Below are 22,923 nucleotides of genomic sequence, written 5' to 3' on the forward strand. Positions count from 1 at the left end.
CAAACAGGAGCATCTCATGCCAATATTTATATGTTACAACCATCTTCTGGATAATCTTCTTGAGATTCTTGTTCGCAATTTCAATAGCCCCATTCATCTTGGGTATGTAGGGAGAAGAATTATGATGTGCTATCTTGAAGTCTTTGCAAATATCTTCCACCATGTTGTTATTTAAGTTCGATACATTATCAGTAATGATCTTACTTGGTACACCATACCGGCATATAATCTGATTCTTGATAAACCTTACGACAACTTGCTTGGTCACATTTGCATACGATGCCGCTTCAACCCACTTTGTGAAGCAGTCAATAGCCACTAAAATGAAACGATGTCCATTTGATGGTTTTGGCTCAATCATTCCAATCATATCAATTCCCCATATGGAGAAGGGCCATGGAGAGGAAATGACATTCAAAAGTGTCGGAGGAACATGAATGTTATCCGCATAGATTTGACACTTGTGGAATTTCTTTACAAACTTGCAACAATCAAATTCCATTGTCATCCAATAGTAACCTACTCTCAACATCTTCTTTGTTATAACATGTCCATTGGCATGAGTACCAAAGGAACCTTCATGGACTTCTGTCATTAATAGGTCTGCTTCATGTCTATCCATGCATCTGAGCAAAACCATATCAAAATTTCTCTTGTAAAGCACATCATGATTCAGGTAGAAATTTCTGGCTAATCTTCTCAAAGTCTTCTTATCTTTCAAAGACGCCTCAAGCGGGTAAATCTAACTTTGGAGGAAACATTTGATATCATGGTACCATGGCTTATCATCCTTGATTTATTCAGCAGCAAATACATGAGCTGGCCTATCAAGACGCATCACAGTCAGATTAGGAACTTCATTCCAAAACTTCACCATGATCATGGAAGCCAACGTTTCAAGAGCATCTGTCATCCGATTTTCATATCGAGGGATATGATGAAACTCAACCTTTGTAAAGAAAGTTGATATTCTCCTTGCATAATCTCTATACGGTATCAAATCGGGTTGATTCATCTCCGATTCACCTTTGATATGGTTAACCACCAAAGCTGAATCTCCATAGACATCAAGATATTTGATCCTAAGATCAATGACTTCTTCAAGCCCCATAATGCAAGCTTCATACTCAACCATATTATTTGTACATCTAAAGGTCAATCTAGCTGTAAACGGGAAATGAGTGCCTTGAGGAGTAATAATCACCGCCCTAATGCCATTACCATACACATTAATAGCTCCATCAAATACCATGCCCTAACGGGAACCGGGTTCTGGCCCTTCTCCAAGCAATAGTTTATCACAATCTTTCATCTTCAAATAAAAAATCTCTTTGTTAGGGAAATCATATTGCACTTACTGATAATCATTAATAGGTTGGTAAGCCAAATGGCCAGCCAAGACACTACCTTTAATTGCTTTTTGAGCTCGGTATTCAATATCATACTCAGATAACAACATTTGCCAACGGGAAATCTTCCCAGTTAAAGCAGGATTTTCAAATATATACTTGTTTGGATCCATTTTGGATATCAACCAAGTAGTATGATTCAACATATACTGGCGCAAATTCTTAGCAGCGAAAGCCAAAGCACAACATGTCTTCTCAAGCATAGAATACCGAGACTCACAATCGGTGAACTTCTTACTGAGGTAGTAAATTGAATATTCTTTCTTACCAGATTCATCTTGCTGACCAAGAATATAACCCATACTCTCTTCAAGCACAGTCAAATACATGATCAAAGGTCTTTCTTCAACAGGCGGAGACAAAATCGGAGGCTCAAGTAGATATTCTTTGATACTGTCAAAAGCTTTCTGGCAATCCTCGGTCCAATCACAAGACTATCTTTTCGAAGGAGCTTGAATATAGGCGCACATGTGGTAGTCATATGCGATATAAATCTTGAGATATAGTTCAAGCGGCCGAGAAAACCTATGACTTGCTTCTCAGTTTTGGGCGCATGCATTTCTTGTATGGCTTTGACCTTGGCAAAATAAACTTCAATACCCTTCTCACTAACAATAAAGCCCAACAACTTACTAGAGTGAACACCAAATGTATACTTATTAGGATTCAAGCGGATTTTATACTTCCTCAAACGTTGGAATAACTTCAATAAATGCTCAACATGCTCATCTTCAGTCCTTGACTTGGCAATCATATCATCAACATAGACCTCAATCTCTTTATGCATCATATCATGGAAAAGAGTGGTCATGGCTCTCTGGTACGTTGCACCAACGTTCTTCAAACCGAAAGGCATCACTTGATGACATAATGTTCCCTAAGGCGTAATAAATATGGTCTTCTCCATATCTTTGGGTGCCATCTTAATCTGATTATAATTAGAAAATCTGTCCATAAAAGAAAAGACATTGAACTTAGTTGTATTGTCACCAACATATCAATGTGTGGCAAAGGAAAATCATCTTTTGGACTGACTTTATTCAAATCTCTATAATCAACACACATGCAGAATTTTCCATCCTTCTTTGGAACATGCATAATATTGGCTACCCACTGCGGATATTCAGAGGTAACAAGGAAACCGACACGAATCTGCTTTTGCACTTCTTCCTTGATCTTCACTTCCATATCAGGATGAGTTCTTCTTAACTTCTTCTTGATTGGCGGACATTCTAGCTTCAGCGGTAATCTATGCTCCACAATATCAGTATTAATACCTGGCATATATTGATAAGACCAAGCAAACACATCAGAGTATTCTCGGAGAAGCTCAACCAACCCCTTCTAAATCTCTGGACGAAGCTGTGACCCAATATTGACTTTCTTGATGTCATCATCGAAACCCAAGTTGACCGACTCAATCTGCTTTTCGAACGGATGAATGTTGCTTTCCTCGTGCTCAAGCAATCAGGATAACTCATCAGAGACGTCTTCATCATCATTCTCTTCCTCAGCTTCAAACACAGGGAAATCAAAGTTTGGAGAAGGAGTAAGATCATTATATTCAATGGGTTTGAGAAGCAACCTGCATAATGATTTGATGCTTTGATTTTAGAAATATGAAGTGCAAACAAATATTATGCAGATATGGGAAAAATTATTGCTTATTTATATTTTTTGTGATTACCATTTTCAGAAAAAGCAAAAAGTAAAAACAACATAAATATGGGTGAATAAAATTGTATTTTATTGATGATAATTTGAAAATGCCTGACAATGTTTCACTTCTCCCTTAGGCATAGGAGAAGGATTTTTCCATAAACAATAAGACGTGTTACTTTGAACGATGAACTACAATAGGAATGTCAACAACAACCCAATTGTTGCAAATCTGTCAGTGTGTCACAAAGTTGGCGTTGTCTCCTTCATCTTCATCTTCAATGATAATAGCTGAATGTTGTTCTTCTTTGTGAATGAACCCTCCACTGCTGAAAACTTGTTTAACATTGTTTTAGCTCGACGGTTCATGAGTGCAGGAATTCATGGTAGTTCCTTCAAGATTAAACTCGCTCCTTGGTCTACAGCGTCTCCAGAGGCATAAGGTTTCAACCTCTGCCCATTCACAATAAATGGTATCGTGGGCTCATTCTAAACTTCTACTGCTCCGTATAGTTTTACCCTCTTCACAATAAAGGGTCCAGACTATTGTGACCGATGTTTTTCGGGAAAAAAGCTTAAGTCTTGAGTTAAATATCAAGACTAGGTCTCCTTCTTTGAATTCCTGGTTTAGAATCCTTTTATTGTTCCATTTTTAGTTCTCTCTTTGTACAACTTTGCATTCTCATATGCATCATGCCTTATATCCTCCAACTCACTCAATTGTAACTTTTTGTTCTCTCTTGCTGCTTGGTAGTCTAAGTTGAGGGCCTTGATGACAGTCTATCATTGCATGAATTCAGTCAAAGAAATTGATCAAAACAAGTTAAAGAGGATAAAAAATGAAGAAGAAAGACCAAAGAATGAGGAAAAAATAACTAAGTGTGAAGAAATAGAGACTTAGTGAAAATCAGGTGAAAAAGGGAGCAAAAGCACGTAACTACTGGTATAATCATATTTAACATCACGCGCGTGCGATAAGGATGTGTCACTTGCATCGTGGGCGTGATGCAGATCATCTCGAGCGTGATGACCTTTTTTTTTGGGTTTTTTTGACACATTTTGAAGGTTTTTTAAAGGGGATTTTGACCTTTTTTCAAGGGTTACAAATTTTGGCACATGAAGTACGAGTTTTACAGCACCATAAGTGATTTTTGAGAGCACTTGAAGCCATTGGAGGCCAATCCTTCAAGGGATTTCATATGCAATTCTTCTATATTGTTTTTGGTATTATATTTTGAATTATGAGTAGCTAAATTTCTCTAGGTTAGGTTGTGTTTGATGAACCTGTTTCAATATTGTTGAGACATATGATTGATTGATATTACATGAGTATTTTGACCTATAATTCTATTTAATTGCTTCTTTATCGTTATGCTTTTTATGTGAGATACTCTTTTAATATGATTTGGGGCACATAGGGAATATAAACCATTCGTCTATGTGTTGGACCTAGGGTAATTGTTGTGTTTACATTGGTTGAATAGGGATATGATATCTAGAGTAGTGGCTAGTGAATTAACACTCGGTTGCATTGCCTAATCCTGTTTACGCTGGTGGACTAGGGTTAGAAAACTCTGAGTAGTGATTAGTGAGCTATATCGCAAGGGATTGGTTATAGCGATTTTGTTAATTCATTGTGAGATTATAATGTCAATATCATTCATGTAATGCATCGAACATCAATAATATAGAAATAGGGGATTATATACACAACCTCACCTGTTTCGTAATTATGTCTGAACACTTTATTTTATTTTTGCATTTCAAACTCGAAAACCACCAATTTACTATTTCTTATGCATTGCACAAATTTGTCTTGTTAAATAGAAGTCCCCGTGGATTCAATCTTATTTATTATTGTGACATTACCGATACACTTGTCGAGAAGTCATCAGGCCTTAATGACCCAATAAGCTCTATGCTCTAACTCAACAAACAAGTGACAAGATTTCCCATAAGCTAGTAAAAAAAGGGTCATACCTATGGGAGTTTTGTAAGCAGTTAAGTATGCCTAAAATGCATCGTCGAGTTTAGATAAGCAATATTTCCTAGAGAGGGAGATTGTATTTTCTAAAATGACCTTTATCTCTCTATTAGACCTCGACTTTCTCACTAGTTTGGGGGTGATAGGGTGTGGCGACTCTGTGGTGCACCCCATACTTTTTGAGCAAATTCTTAAACTATATAGCAATGAAGTGCGGCCCCCATCGCTTATTACTAGCCTTGGAACCCTAAACCTTGAGAAAATAATTTGTTTTAACATTTTTATCACAACTCGCGTGTCATTAGTTAGAGAGGCAATGACCTCGATCCATTTCGACACATAGTAAACCACCACAAGGATATATTATTTAGAGGGTTGGTCCCATGTGTCATACCCCGATTTTGGTCCTGATTTTTTTTTCATTTTTTAATTTATTTTGGCACATGGCCTAAACTTCATTTGCATACATTCATGACCAAAGGCAACCATCCATTCCCAAATCCATATTTTTTTTTGATAAACATTGGTCATTATCTGTTTTTTGATCATGGTGTTTTGATTATGAAATGGATTCTAAATATTTGACTTTTTATTTTTTTTCAATTTTAATTTCAAAATAAGTCTAATTCCAAATTTCAAGTTAATCTTAATTGTGTTTTACTAATGGTTCAAACTCTAATTGATTTTAATTTCCAAATGAATGTTAGAGTTGACATCAAAGTAATTTTAACAAATTATAGATTGATTCGATTTTAATTGGTTTTGTTGGTTTTTTCTGAAACAAAAGAATAGAAGTCATCATAATTCAAAAGTGTGTATAATAGGTTACACATGATCATGACAGTACTTGAATTTTGAAATCCTTACACAAACTTGCTTCATCCTCTAAAATAACTTGCTTCATCCTTTAAAAGACACATCATGAATAAACATTGCTTGAATAAAGCGCAAAAGTTGTGTGGACCTCACGTCCCTACATGACCTGCTAATAATAAGTGCAGACAGTACATTTATAGGGCCATCGACACTCATACAGAAGCAATCAATATAACAATAAAGTGTGAAAAATATTTTGCAAGAAAAGTGTGATAATGGCAGAAGGAAAAGGAAGAGTTTGTGTCACAGGAGGTACAGGTTTTATTGGTTCATGGAATATCCCACTTAAGAACTGTATACAAGTCAGAAGTTCTAATACAGAATCTTACAAGCTACAAAATTGTCTCCTTATGAGCCACTTAGGGAGATCCTAAAGAATTTTAGGCAGAAGAATGAGAATGCATTGGCATCTGAGACCGATGCTGCTCGATTTGTCAAGGATGCAGGTAAATACTGTAAGGTACTCTCAGGAAGAGTTTCTCAAGGCCATGGAGGCAAGGCTTGTTTGACCTTTGTTGTTCTTGCTTTGGTTGTCGGTGCTGCTGTTTTGTACCTCAACATGGAATCTGTGGATTTCAATAAACTCTATGTACTTTTCAACTCCCAGTTCTGAGCACTAGGAGAATATTCTGCACTACTGGCAGTTGGTTGCATCAAATAGCGATTTTCTCTCAAGCTCACATCATCCACAATGAGTACAACAAACAATTGCTTCGTAATAAAGTGCATAATGCCGGAGGTTGTACACTTAGCTCCAAAACCTGTTCAGATGTTACAGAATAGTTGAGCACCGTTGGCTCTTGGCGACGTTGAGATTGAGATAATTGATAAATTGATTTCAGCATTGATCCCACCTGAAGCCAATGAAAAAAAAGCTTAAACTAAAAATTCAAAAACCTCATAAAAAGCGAACCCGCAGTATACACTATAACCATCGTTTGCTTACCGTTGTTGAACGTTACAGTGCAATTGTTCCATGGCAATTAGTAGCTCAAAAGGTTGAGGGCTGTATACTTCATCTGGGAACTATGGACTTTGAGATACTTGCAAACTCATTGGACGGTGTTACATTGGATCTCGTCACATTTGGACTGCAAATTCGTTTAACCTCTCCGCGGCTACTTGTGATAATCCCATCCAGAATCTCTCCTTCAGCTGCACCAAAACCTATCCTACATCAAAACTACCTGCAAAACTTCCATGACAGAAAAACATGCACATCAACAACTGGTAAGATTGATGAGCAAGCAGATTACAAATCACCAAGAGATCAAGATGGTCATGGAACTCACACTGCAGCTACTGTTGCTGGATCTCCAGTTCATGGTGCTAATCTTCTTGGTTATGCTTATGGAACCGCAAGAGGAATGGCACCAGGTGCAAGAATTGCAGCTTACTAAGTGTGTTGGACTGGTGGATGTTTCAGCTAAGATATTCTATCAGCGGTTGATACAGCAGTAGCCAACGAAGTACAAGCAGAAATTCAAAGCATTGGAAGCGATGGTCGAGCAAGTCAAACCTGAGGGCATTTCCATGCAATCCACCAATGCTTTGTCAAACAAGTCTGAGAAGAACGCTCGCCAAGTCATTAAGGTTCCGTTTTTCCTGCAAATGCGGCAACAAAACCGGTAAGTCCAACAATTTACCACGGTACAAAATAAAACCAGGTGACACGTTAAGCGAAATAGCGACGGTTCGTTTTGCTGGTTTGGTGAAGTATCAACAGATCCAAACCGCTAATAACATACCAGATGCTAACAATATAACCGCTGGTGATACGCTTTGGTTTCCTTTGCCTCGTGGCTGTGATAAGGTGGATGACAGCAGTGTTTTGCATTATGCACATGTTGTGGAATCTGGTAATACCATTGATATCATTGCTCAAAATATGGTACAACACCAACAAAGCTAATAGTCCTAATTGCAACATAACAACAAACCAACGTTAATGGATAAACCTGTTGAAGCCAAGAGAAGCCCATGTGAGGTCTTCAACTCAACCTTAAAAATATGCATTTGAATAGCACATAGTCCATTAAAGATCAGAAAAAAATCATGGAAATTGTTTGCAATATAATAAGGATATCCACATACAACAACGTGTATTGACCTCTCAGCAGCCACGCCACCATGAGATGCAATTCAGATCCGACGTCAACCAAACCGTGATTGAGCTCCTCACGTTTTCACCATTTCACTGCAGTAACACAAAATTAGTCAAAGCTGTTAAAATTTCAAAAAAAGAATCCCAAATGGGCATTAAGACAAAACAATTGGAGAAAGTGCGTAGGTAGAGTTACCGTTTCCAGATTGTAGTATCAAACGAGATGGACCAAATTCTGAGCATCAAAAGGAGATTACAGAGATACTCTTTTGAACCCCATGTACCAATTCGAAACCCTAACGGCAGGGATAAATAGGAAGAGAGAGCGAATCAGTAAAGAAGAAAAAATTGGAGGCGGACAAAATTCCACCAAAAACCCTAATCCTAAAATCAAAAGGAAATCAGTGTCTGAAGAGGCGAAGGGAGGGGATCCGATCGTTACCTGAGCTGCCGAATCACCGAAGGTGAGCTTTCGTTTGGGATTTTCATTTTAAATCTCTGTTGTAGTTCAGCTTTAGGTGTGAAGTTGTGAGAGACGCAGTGTGAGAGAGACGGAAGCGTCTAAGTTGAGAATGTGAGAGAGATTCGTGAGAGCAAGAGAGAGTTTCGTTCTGAGAAATGTGATGTTGAGAGCGTGAGAGAGAAGTGAGGTTGAGGGCGATTCTGTTACACTATTTCAATTTTCTTCTTTAATTTATTTTTAAACAGAATAAAATTTTGGAAACCATTAATTTTTTTTTGTTTAAACTTCCTAAGTTTAGTTAATAAATGTTTTTACATTTTCAATTCATACCCCATTGAAAAACCCAACAGCCAAGCGACTGGGTTTAATTTTCTGTTTTTTCTTGGTAGTCCAATAGACTGTTTTTTTATATTAGTTTTTATTTTAATTCTAATTTTTTAATCTATCTTGGTTTATTTATCCAAATTAGCATTAAAATGATAACTAATCATAAGTGGTCTAGTGGAGAGAGGGTAGTTTCATGGTCTTTAGTGTAGCGGGTTTGATACTCATGTATAGCATTTTATTTCTTTTAGCATTCATTTTTTTTATGTTTATGTTTTATTATAATTTCTCCTATACTCACAGTTTCATTATTGTTTAATAACACAAGTTTGATTTCCTTTAATTTCATCATTCATTCAAAGCCGCTTTAAACTATTAAAATCACACTTTTCTCGATTCAATATCGAGCCCATTTCCATACCCTTGTAAGTCGATTGCTTTTAAGCATCGCCATCAACCTCACATAGCTTACTCTTGGGCTTTCTTACAATGAGCCGGTTCTCTTGCACTTACACTCATACTTTGCATTATTTGTTGTTTGGGCCCGATTTAATTATTTCATGATTTTGAATCCCCATTTGACAAAATGTACCCCACTCCCCTGATGTGTAATAATTTTGTACTATTTTATTTCTTCATTTATTTGACTGTTTAATTAGATATTAACACAAGAATAAAATCAACCATTTCCAAAAATACAAAAATATGACTCGATCCAGTGTCGAGTATTTTCTCAATAAACAAATCAATTCATTTCTCCCTCCTATTCTATTCCATTTCTTTCAAACTTTCATCAAACGCTTGATTTCAACGTCAAGCCATTTTTTCTAATAAAAAACTCGAAAATATTAATTCATGTTCAAGACCTTTTCAATAAGATGGAAGTGGAACGTGGTGTATACCGCGCACTCCTGAGACTAGGATTCGAGATGTATATCTCGCCAATTCTAGCTCTCGCCATCATCCAAATTCATTCACTTTGCTCTCTCAAACATTCATTCAAATTTCTCTTAAACGTCCATCACTACTTGATCTAGGGTTAAGTCATTTTCACAACAAAACTCAAAATACCTAATTCTTATTTAACACTTTTTCAATAAAGATGGAAATGGAACATGGTGTATACCGTGCACTCCTGAGGCTAGGATTCGAGATGTATATCTCGCTCATCCAAGTTCTCGCCATCGTCTAAAATTGTCAATGCGGTTTCTTCAAACCCTTTCTCAATCAAATTCCAAAATACTTAATTCCTATCTTAACCTCTTTCAATAAAGATGGAAATGGAACGTGGTGTATACCACGCACTCCTGAGACTAGGATTCGAGATGTATATCTCGCTCATCCAAGTTCACGCCATCACTCAAAATAAATCCAATCAAATCAAACTCTTTTCTCGCCGCCGTGCGACTGATCAAAAACCTTTTTTCATAAATGAAAGACATATTGTTTTAAGGTGATGCAAAACAATGTTTCGGCCATGATTGTTGAGTAGAGATAGATGACGCTTTTCCGAATGTAGATTTATAAATCCGTTCGATGTGTGGTATGCGTCCACTCCTCATCTGTTTTGGGTAAAACAATGTTTCCGTCGATTAATACAATATAGCTTTCGCTAAAATCGACCAACAAACAAAACATTTTTATACCCAGAACTACGTAAGCCTTGATTTCTCTTTTGAGATACGTAGGAGCAGGATTCGTAAATCTTGTCAGGCCCACTAATAAAAAACTTAGGTTTAGTCCTTAGTTAAAAATCCAAAAACTTTTCTTCTCATCCTTTCTTTCTTTCCCACCTAATAATTCGAAAAGCCTAACATTTCAAACTAACACTAACGCACACAACTGACCTAATGGTTCCCGTTGAGTACAACGGACGTGAGGGGTGCTAATACCTTCCCCTTGCGTAATCGACTCGCGAACCCTGATTTGGTTGCGACGACCAATAATCATTGTCATTTTGTCTTGGGTTTTATCGATATTTCCCCTTTCCTTTTTAGGAATAAATAAAGTTCGGTGGCGACTCTGTTCAGTCCATCATTGCGAGCGTGCGATCGCGCTTCGCTTTGAAGTCGTATCCCCATTTTTCAAGGTGCAACACCATGAAATCAACCCCCCAGACATCAAATATTTCGACCTCAAGAATGTTATTTAGAGGCATCTCATTTCTCTTCAAGATGTTTCCTGTGCATTGTCAGTAGTCATATTTCACTATGAAAGCATGAACATATTTGGACATATATGGCCAATAAAGGCCATCTTGGAGGTTTTTTGACACAGTTTTTTCGGTGCCAGCATGTCCATCGTAGGAAGATGCATGGCAGTGGGTCATGACACTTTTGGTTTCCTCTTCGGGGATAAACCTTCGTAAGATTTCATCGGCGCCTCTGTTAAAGAGTAGAGGCTCGTTCCAATAATAGTGTTTCAAATCAGAGAATGACTTCTTTTTGTATTGGTAATTCAAATTCGAAGGTAAAACTCTGGAAACAAGGTAGTTGACAAAGTCAGCATAGCAAGGTGACTCCTTACCAATAAACACAAAAAGTTTGTCATCTTGGAAAGATTCATCAAGAGGTAACTCATCCTCTTTAAATCAATCAACCTAGACAAGTGATCGACGACCACATTCTCTGTCCCCTTCTTATCCCTAGTCTCAATATCGAACACTCTTAGTAACAAGATCCATCTAATAAGCCTAGGCTTGACATCCTTTTTACTTAAGAGGTATCTATTGGCAGCACAGTCAGTGTAGACAACTATCTTCGACCCTACAAAGTAGGAGCTGAACATATCTATGGCAAAGACAATGATTAATAGTACTTTTTTGGTGGTCGTGTAATTAATTTGCGTCTCATCCAAAGTTCTACTAGCATAATAGATGGCATGCATTTTATTGTTCTTTTTCTTATCTATCACCACACCTACAACATACTCATTGGCGGCTCAGATGATCTCAAAGGGAGCGCCCCAATCTGGGGGTTGCATTATGGAAGCGGAGATCAAATCATTTTTTAGAGCCGAAAAAGCTTCAATACACTCATTATCAAAGTTAAATTTAATATATTTCATCAATAGCCCGGTTAAGGGATTAGTAATCTTAGATAAGTCCTTAATGAACCGACGATAAAAACCAGCGTGACCTAGGGAACTCCTAACCTCCCTTACAATGGTGTGTGCGTGTGTATGTGTGTAGGAGAAGGGGGTTTGCTTTTATATTATCTTGATCTTGGCCCTATCAACCTCAATCCCTCTTTCAGACACTAAATTCCCCCTCTTTTACCATGAAATGACAACTTTCCAAATTAAGCACGAGGTTCGCCTTAACACACATTTCTAATACTTTTTCTAGATTTATAAGATATCTATCAAAGCTATACCCATACATAGAAAAGTCACCCATGAATACTTCCATGATGTCTTCCAGAAAGTTAGAGAAAATCGACATGATGTAGTGGTGAAAAGTAGAAGGCACGTTGCATATCCCAAAAGGCATTCTCCGATAGGCAAACATGCCATAAGGGAAAGTGAATATTGTCCTCTCTTGGTCACTAGGATGAATGGGTATTTGAAAAAACATCGAGTAACCATCAAGGTAACAAAATTATGAGTGCTTGGCTAGGTTCTTAAGCATTTGATCAATGAAAGGTAATGAGAAATGGTATTTTCGAGAATCTTTATTAAACTTCCTATAATCGATACATATTCTCCACCCCGTAACGATTCTAATGGCAACCTGATCTCCCTTTTCATTTTTAATAACTGTCATTTCTCCCTTTTTAGGCACAACTTGAATAGGACTAACCCACTTACTATCAGAGATGGGAAAGGTTATCCCGACTTCCATGAGTTCAAACACCTCCTTTTTAACTACCTCTTTTATATTGGGATTTAGCCACCTCTGGTTTTTGTAGATGGATTATAATCATCCACTAACATTATCTTATGCATACAAATAGAGGGACTAATACATTTCAGGTCATCTATAGTGTACCCCATGGCTTTTAGGTACTTCTTAAGGACGGTGAGGAGTTTTTCAGTTTCGACCTACCCCAAACTAGCATTCACTATCACATGTCAGTTTCTCTCCTCGTCCAATAATTTGTACCTAAGGGTTTTAGGGAGTTGTTTCAGTTTAATTTGGGATTTTTGTTGCTCAGGCTCGTCACCTTATGTTACAAGCACCTCAAAGCTTTTTTGAGAGGAAATGGAAGTTTGTCTAACATCTCCACATAAGCTTTCACTTTGATACTTTCTTTATTGTTTTGGGCACTATCAAGTAAAGACACTTCCAACTTATCGATCAGAGGAAGTTTGAACGCACTATCTTAAACACAAGTGTCAATGATATCGACTAAGTATCAAGAATCCCTTAAAGAAGGGTTTTTCATGAGTTTGGCTAGAATGAACTCAATATTTTCCTCTCTTACCTCAAAAGTCAACTTTCCTCTTTTGACATCTGTGATGGCCCCGTCGTAGCTAAGAAAGTGTTGCATCTAAAAAAATATGATCCTTCGCAGGGCGTTCGCACGCTCGCAGAAAAATTGATTCGAATGGAGTCGCCACCAAATTTTTTTTATTCCAAAAGTGGAAAGGGAAAATATAGATAAAACCCTTAAAATAAAAAATAAGATGGTCGTCTCAATCATATTCGGGTCGGGAGTCGATTACGCAAGGGAAAGATATTAGAACCCCTCACGTCCATTGTACTCAACGAGAACCTTTTAGTTAAACTTTCGATTGAATATTAGCTCACGTTAATTGTTTTCGTCGAGTGGTCAAAAGTGTAAAGAGAAAAGAAAATGGGTCGTAAAAAGATTTTTATTAGGGTGCTTGACGAGATTGCGGGTCTCGCTCCTACGTATCCTCGGGTACAATGAGGAACTCAAAACTTCATAGTCTGTCCTAGAAAACTATGTTTTGCAGGTTGGTTTATTTTATTGAACAAGTGTTTAGATCGTGTTCTAACGGTTAAACATCACCTTGTATGTTTCCGATCGCATTAGAACAGACTAAAAATGTTATTTTGTAAAATGTTTTCGATCGCGCGGGGGAAAGAAAATATGTTTGATGTGTTAAGTGTTTTTTAGGCGAATGACGAATGTTCGGTGAGAATGAGACGTGAGTCTCGGGACCAATTATTCGGGGGTTCATCGGAATGCTAGACTCCAAAGTTCCTTTTTCATTCAAGGTATTTATGAAATTTGTTTGATGGACAACGAAGGCTCTATAAGAACGAGATGTATGCCTCGAAACCGATTGTTCAAGGGTTTAATTGGAATACTAGACTCCAATGATCCTTTTTTGTCCGAGTTTATATTACGTATTTTTAGAAACGAAAGAAATAATAAGCAGCTAGCCCAAGACGTATGCCTCGGGACCGACCATTCGAGGGTTTCATTGAAATTCTAGACTCAAATGTTCCTCTTTTTTTGTGTTTGTTAAGAAAAGATTTTAATGTTACGTTCATTCGGAAAAAGATTTAAATTTGCTTTGGTACAAAATTAGCCGAGTTTGAAAATGTCACTTAGCGTTGGACTAAGGTTTTGAAAAACCCACTTGGCGTTGAACCAAGGATTTTTGTCGTTTTTGAAAATTATTTAATTAGGCTTATTTATTTATTTATCATTAGCATTTATTTATTTTGGAATAGTTAAATAAACAAATAAATGAAACTAAAAATTGAATAAAAGAATATTTTATATGAGAAAATTAATTTTCTAAATTATTATTTATCACTATTATTTAACCATTTAAATTAATTATCAAAATTAAAATAAATGGGTAAAAATAATAATAATAAAAATTAAGTGAAAGGGGTGCATAAAACAGAAAATGAGACCGTAAATAATAAGGTCCAAGGCCCAAGTGAAAATAAATAAATAAAAAATAAAAAGGAATGAAAGGAAACAAAAGGAGGTGTGGAAAGAAAACCCAAACGCAAGGCCCAATGGACAAGCCCACTAACATATATCAACATATCAACCCAAGCGGGAAAGTCAACATAAGTTGACTCCATCCCATATGTTGTACCCGAAAATTTACCCTCTTCTTTTTGACCTTATTGGCTTATGTTTCATCATCATATACATTCATGCATATCATTGGTTCTATGGTTATGGGATCGAGGCATCTCTCTTGTGACATTCTTCAAGCTTCAGAAGGAAGAAAGGTGATAATCAATGAAAAGGAGGTTGAGCTATCCTCAACTTCATGATAATTCAAGCTACAAGGGTTTTCTCATGCCCTAAGACATCTCAAATGGTCCATTCTTCATTAGTTGAATGAGATTTGCAGGAGAATGGAAGTTGATCACACTCTCCTATCTCTTGATCCCTGAGCTAGGAATGTTGATTATCTCAGTATGTGGAATACCCATAGACCACTTTTGAATCATCTTTATCATATCCTTATGTAAGACATCTTTGTTCAAAATTTTCTCGACTTTCCCTAGAGGAGTCAAGGTTTTGAAGACGTGCACTCATATCTTATCTTTTTGGACAAAAATTAGGGTTTGTGATAAAATCAGTTTATTTCTGATTTTTTGAGCAAGAATTGATTCCATGATATTCTATGTGTCCCTAAGTATCTATGTGTAAAAGTTTGGCCATCAATTCCATTCATAAGAGGTTCAATTGCTCAGGTGATTATTGGTTTGATTCAATTGGGGAAAAGTCAACTGAGCAAGTAAAAATTCAACTTTTGATTCCTTGGGTCAATATTGTGTTCCTCAAGTCAAATATGGTCTATGGTTGAAATTTGATCAAGAAAAGTCAAGATATTCATCAAAAATCAAGAATTATGGAAAGTTACTTAAATTGGAAATTAAGGTTTTGGAAACTTGCTATTTTTGACAAGTTTAGTGTTAATGAGCAACTACTTTCATAGCCATTGTTCTCTATGATCAAGAATCGAAACCAAATTGACCTTAACGTTAAATTTGTTCTCCTTTCTCCATGCTTTAAGTAGATACCAAGATTAAAGCATTTGGATCGTCATGGCTCAAGTTATGGTCGTTGAAAGTGTGGTGTTTCAAATTCACTCAATTGTCCTAACACTTAGAAAATTTCTAAGTGTCCCAAGTCAGGATTCCCAAGCATGTTCATGTCAGTTTTAAGGGACATTAGGGACTCCATCTCAAATTGCTTCTAACATGAAAATCATAATGTTAAGTCTCCTCTTTCCATTAATTCCAAGAATGCTTCATTTGGATAGCCACAAGTCAAGATATCACCCTCAACAGTCATGACCTTGGATTGATTGCTTGGGCTTTATACTCAGTGAAAAGTTTCTAAGTATTTGGTCATTTCAAACAACCTACTTCATGTCCAATTTTCACAATGTTACAAGTTTCATTTGGATTCGACCTCAACATAAGAGTTGTTAGGCTTTATCTCCTCTCCATTTTTGCTTCAAACATTTTCCTATTTGGTAGCTTAAGGAGCAAGTTATGGACATGGAAAGTTAGGTCCTCAGAATGACCTATATTTGACACTTTGATATGCAGTTCCAAGCAATCATCTTCGTACCTACTTTTGAAGGAGCTCTAGGTTTTGTTTCAATTTCCCTCCAAAATCAAACATGTTCCCCTCATTCCCCTCTTTCCAAAATGCCCTATCTCACTCCATTTGGCCAAGAGGTCATGGAGTTATTTTGGTTTAAAGATGACATGTTTCAATCTACATTACCACACTTATTGATTGGGATTGTGCATGATGTTGCATTCCCTTGCAGCAGGATCTGTTCCACACAACCAACACACATTCCCTTTGCCTTGAATAGACCAACAACACATGAATTGTGTGGTTGCATATCATGTTCAAACTTGGCCAAAATGGGAAATGTTTTTGATTGTCTCTTTTTCTCTCTCCATTGAGTCACACAATCCTGAGCTCTCTCATTCCACCTCATGCTTCCAAAAATGACACAAAGCACACATTCTATACATCCAAAATGCAGCCTTGCATGCCACACTTCATTTTTGCACAAGCTGACCAACTTGCCCTCCAACGGTTCTGTCCCAAAGCAAAGCATCACACCTCATCATAAGCATGATATTTAAGCAAACCTTAACCTAATTGTGGAGAGAGAGATCATTGAGGAAAGAGAACTTGGAGGCTACAACACTGAACTTAAGGATTCATTTTTCTATTTCTGAGTTCATCTTCCCCATTCACTCAACATCATCTTGGTTCCCAGAAGAACATCAAGCTCCATTAGCCTTGTTTTTGTAGCTCCTTCAAGCTTAAGAAGCAATGGATCTTCTCCATTAGGCAAGTCATTCTGTAATTCCACCTCTTCCATTTTCAAGATGCATATGCTATGAACTGCTTAAGAGTGATGTATGAAGTTGGTCCATCATGTTGTTTGTGTCTGATTACTTGAATATATGATGTTTGGGTTTGCTGAGATTTTTGAAGTAGTGTGTTTTCCTTAACTTTCACACCTTGTTTCTCCATGATCAATCCATGTTTTTAGATTTTGTTTGAGGTGTTGTTGTACTACTCCATGAGATCTACACTTTTTTTATTCCATTCGTTTTTGTGCATTGTGGTAGGAGTTGTTTGGATTAGAATATATCATGTTCAGGTCGGATTTAGGGTTTATGTTTGCATGATCAAAGGTTGAAGATGAGTGCTGGAAGACCGCGATTGGTTGGGTTTATTTTTTGTCCGCTAGTGACTTAAGTGGAACATGACCGGTTGAGGTCATGTTCACATGTTTTTTTTGTATATTTCATTTTATTTTTAAATGTCACGTTTTTTAATCAGAGTTTTGAAACATTTGGACCATGGGCATGGCGCATTCGCTTCCTCCGTCCCCCTGCTTTGGTCCCATGCGCTTACTTTAAACTAAACTCAATTAATTTCCTTTTGTACTCATGCACCCCCTTTCAATTTTTACGTATTTATATTATTTCGTTTCATTTAATTTTATTTAAAATAGTTCCCCTACTCTAAAATTTTTGAATTAATTTAGGATTGACATTTGAAATCTTATTTAATTTTCAATATTTTTTATTTTCAATTTTGATATATTTTGATATTTATTCTGTTTTTATAAATATATATGTTTAAATTAAACTGGTTTATTTATTAGGGTTTTGTTTAATAATTTCCCATTTGAATTTTGGCCCAATATTTTGTACACTTTTAAACACATGTACATAGGTCATTTGGGTTTTCATTTGACATAAAGATTGATAATTTTAGGTTATTTTTGAGTCTTATTTTGAAGATGGTTTGGTTTGATCAACTATTGATGCACTGCTTGAATGATAGTTTTGTTTGAACACTTGTGCCCATAATTTTGAATATATCTTTGGGACATTTTAAGTTTATGGTTTCATCTTGCTATGCACAAATTTTCATAATTTTTCTATGCTTGTTTCTTTGTGATATACTTTGCATCTAGTTGATTATTTTGGAATGCACTTGTGCAACCATGTGGGATCTCTTTCTCATTCTATCTTGACCTCATCATCATAATTTAGAGGTCTTAAATTCATCCATCTGACCCCTTTTAAGTATTTCCAATTGATGTTTCTTTTCTTGATTACCTTGAATTCTACTTACTTGCTTTTGAAATCATGGTTTGGATTGTGTCTTGTGCATTCCAATTTGAGTACTATGAGTCCAATTGAATTTGTTTCCTCTTGTCTATGTCTTTGACTTCATTGGTCTAGGTACATCTATACCTTGCTCTTATGATTCTTTAAATGGTATTCCATTGCCACTTCATCATGATGACAAATTAAGAGCTACATTTTTCTCTTCTTGACCTAATTTTGAGTTTAGTGGATGGTGAAGCTCTTAGGAGCTTGGAATCCAGTTATGTATGTTTTGATATTATTCTCATTTCATTTATTCATGTCTCAACTTCATTTTGCATTACACATTTGCTTTGGCTGGGAAAAAGACTCCTTACTTGGATGATGCCCACCCTTCTGATTTGCTAGTTATGTATGAACTTTGAGTTTGTTTGCTAGTTGGTACCTCTTAAGGTTTAGTGTTTCTATTTAATGCTTTGAAGAGGACTTTTTGTTTGTCCCATAACCAATAAGCATCCCTTTTTTGATATTTGTCTATCCCATTGAATTTTGATAAAGGATTCCTTTTTAGGATGATATTTTTATTTATTTGTCAAGATACATGACTTTGATTTGTGTATGAAGTTTGGATGAATTCTTTTGTTACTTTTGAACCTCATCTTGAGTTAACTTATTGCACAAGTAACACATCCCTTAGTGTCATGTGTATGCTTCCATTGTTTGATTATTTCTTGCTTAAGCTTCTTTGAACTTGTGTGATTGTTTGATCATCTTTTGGCCTATCTCGGAGCATAGCTTGTGTGATTAATTCTTGATGTTTGAGTGAATTATATGTGAAGTTTAATATTCCATATTCTTATGACTTGTTTGGTTTGATACAATTTTCCCATAATTCTACTTCATCTATACTTGCTTGAAGTTCATTAGCCTTTAGGAGCATGACTAGGGTTTGATTTTGATTATTACCTGTCTTAAGCTTTGAGTATGCTTTGATATGGTGTCTTTGAGATATATTGAGTTTCTTTATGTACTGGTGCTATGTTTTGATCTCAATCATATACTATGACCTTTTCTATGTCTAATTGTCCACATACTTGTATTCATTTCACTTTACAACTATACATGATAATTGTGTACTTTGTTGCTTAAACCATATATGCATGACCTTTAAGAGTTATACATCATTTCCTTATGTTTATTTAGATGTGATGGTGCTGCCCCCTTTTGACTTGATAACTTATATTTTTCCTTAGTTGTATTCACAACATGTTTGAGCTTTATCTCCCTTTTTCATGACTAGTTTGGTTGGGTAATTTCAAGAACTTTTTCCCATGACTTGATATGGATTATTTTGTTTGTATTTCATCTATTCTTCCATGACTTGATATGGATTACTATTATTTCATATTTCCTTCCATGACTTGATATGGATTACATTGTTTATCTTTCATCAATTTTTTTCATGACTTGATGTGAATTGTCTGGTTTCTATCTTTTTGTCCCATGGCTTGATATGGATTGCTATTGCTTTTAGCTTCTCCCAAGACATGATATGGATTACTACTATTTTTATTTTCTATCATGACTTGATATGGTGTTGTGTTGTTCATTGTTCCATGACTTGATATGGGTTTGTCTTTCTTTCATCTCTTTTCCTTGTGTGGACAACATGTTCGCCATAGGATTTTCTTTGATTCATTCTTGGTTAAGTTTGAATTAAAGTAGACCTTAGGTTTGTTAAACAAGCATGACAACATTAGGTAGACCCCTTGATCCTTAACCCTAAGTCAATCTTTGCATGTTAACTTAGGCAATGTTTCCCTTTTATCCTAACTTTAGGACCACTATTGTATGCCAACATTAGGGTTTATCTTTATAATTCCCTTAGATTTTCCATTTTCCTTTTTGCTTTTCATTCTAAAAAACAAAAACCTTTTCTCAATCGAAATCCAAAAACATTATAAATACTATTTGAACTCTTTCAACAATAAGGGAGAAGTACTCAGATGCCTCATGCTTTGGATGGACCATTGGATGTATTCTTTTGACAAAATACTAAACCAATCAAACTTCTTTTTCCGCTTAGCTTTTCTTATGAAAATTTTCAATAAGGGTGGTTACCCATAAAAAGCACCAATAAATTAAAGTTTTTGAGAAGTACTACGGTGCTCTGATTCTTTATTGATACGTACGCATTGGGTTGCAAAACCTAAGCGAGCGCAATAATAAAAACTTTCTTTTATTAATAATTTAGTCCTTTTGCATGCATTCCCTTTTAGTTAGTAAGTTTTAGAATAAACACACCCTTTTGATTAGAACAACAAGAATGGATCCTGTAGAGTACTACAGACGTGAGGGGTGCTAATACCTTCCCCTTGCGTAATTGACTCCCTTACCCATCTTTTGGTTGCGAGACCACTAGATTCATCCTTTCTTGGGTTTACCCAATGTTTCCTTTCCTGCTATCGGGATAAATAAATTTGGTGGCGACTCTGTTTTGTGTGCGTGTTTCTTCGAGATGCGATACCATACCCTAGGATTGAGCTAGCACATGATCTGATGGAAGAAGTGTAGCGGGAAATTCATGATCATGAAGCTATTGACAAGCTAGATATCAATTAACAAGAGTCGCCACCACGCTTTTATTGTTTCCAAGGGAAAAGGGAAAAGTACGAACAAAACCCAAATAGTAAGAAGTTTTCAAATAAAAACTAATAAAAATCAGAGATCACAGGTAAGGGGGTTGGTCACACAGAGGGAAGGTGTTAGAACCCAAAGTGTCCTAGGTATTCCTAGGGAGCCCTTTTTGTGTGCATATGTATTTTGTACAAAGTGATGTTTACAAACAAATAGAATGGGGGGATGAGAAAAGAATTCATTAATTATATTTTTTGTGTTTGACAAGACCTTCGGCCTTGTGCCTACGTACCAACATAAAAATGAGGGATTAAAACCTCGTAGTTCGTGCTACAAATTTCAAAGTGGATGCATTGATTTTAACAAAATTTAAGTTTGAAAGGCACGAAGGCCTAAAATGGTTTGAATGAGTTAGTTCTTTTTGGCTTTTTGAAAGTTTAAGTCAAGTATAGTTAAGTTTATTTACAAGTTTGATTTAAGAAAATAAGTTTGAAAATGCAATGGCATAAGGCCAAAGTTTCTATCTTTTTGCAAAAGAGGTCAAAGTTTAGAACAAAAATAGTTCACACAAAGAAGGTTTTGAAAATGGAGGGAGAGATTTTGAAATTAAAGAAATGGGGAGAAGATGAAGAGGCTACCCTTTGCACAACTTTTAAAAGTTTAAAGTTGAAAATATTTGACCAAATGGGTAGCAATCCAATAGACAAGTATGTCAATAGAAACCCAGAATTCCCTTGGACTTTTTTAGGATCAAGCAACAAACAACTGCACAATTATATTATCTTGAAGGGCAAAGGCATCAAATAAAGATGGCCTCATCCAAGATTATCCACTACATGATCTTCTCCAGAAAATAGCCCATGTAACAGATGAATTCCACAAGTCACAAGTTTAACATAACAACTTCACAATGGTCATGTTGCAGATGAAGTAAGAGAGATCTTCAAAGATGTATCAGATGAATTTCAAATTGCAAGCACTTGGTTCTTCACAAATTGGCATTGGCCAAGTCCTTTAGCTTAGGGAGGTTGCCTAGATTCTAAGTCCATTTGTCTAGGATCAAGCCAACAGTCCACTCAAAAGTTTTTTATGGTTTTTTGTGGTTATTATGTACATTAATGGTCAAAGACCAAACAAACAAACAAATCATATACAAACAATATATCACACAATATGGTCCAAATGGACAAAGTGAAAATTGCATTAACATAAACAATTAGAATGATATGTACAATGTCAAATGAAATAAAGTGCAAAAAGTAAATTGCATTAAGATAAAGAACTTGAAATTAAAAGTCAATAGTTAGTAAGTTAGAGGTTAGTTTTGCTTTATTTTTTTTCAAGACATTCTTTGGAGAACACTCAACCCACTTATCACAAGCATGGATCCTTGAACCAAAACATCTTCCAAAGGAAGGAAAGAAGGCCAAGTTTCCACACAATACCATGAAAGGGGGGAGACTTACAATCTCACTAACTAGAATGCTTATGCCTTTTGTGTCAAAAATTTAGCGCTATGTTAAGCAATCGTAATTGGACTTATGTAGAAGTCACAACTATTTGAGGCCGAGCAATAAAATTTTGGTGTTAATGCATGTTGGAGACATAATATCATGAACTATGCTCATAAAACATACCACACACAAAAAATATGCAAAAGAGGTGGCATAATCTCATCCATACTCATGTCAATTTTTCAATCAACTAGCATTAGGACTTTGAGATGTCATAGGCCAAATGGAAATGAATGAATGAAGAAGGGGAAATATATGAAGAGGGAAAGGGATGAATGAGATCACAAATTGGTCAAAGGAGGACTTTTACCAAATTAATATCATTCATTCATTTTGGGAGATGAAATGTACATTCCATCAATTCCCTAAATACAATGATATTAACTTGACCAAGTCAAATCAACCTTGA

This window comes from Lathyrus oleraceus, chromosome 2 (assembly GCF_024323335.1).
Source record: "Lathyrus oleraceus cultivar Zhongwan6 chromosome 2, CAAS_Psat_ZW6_1.0, whole genome shotgun sequence".
NCBI lineage: Eukaryota > Viridiplantae > Streptophyta > Magnoliopsida > Fabales > Fabaceae > Lathyrus > Lathyrus oleraceus.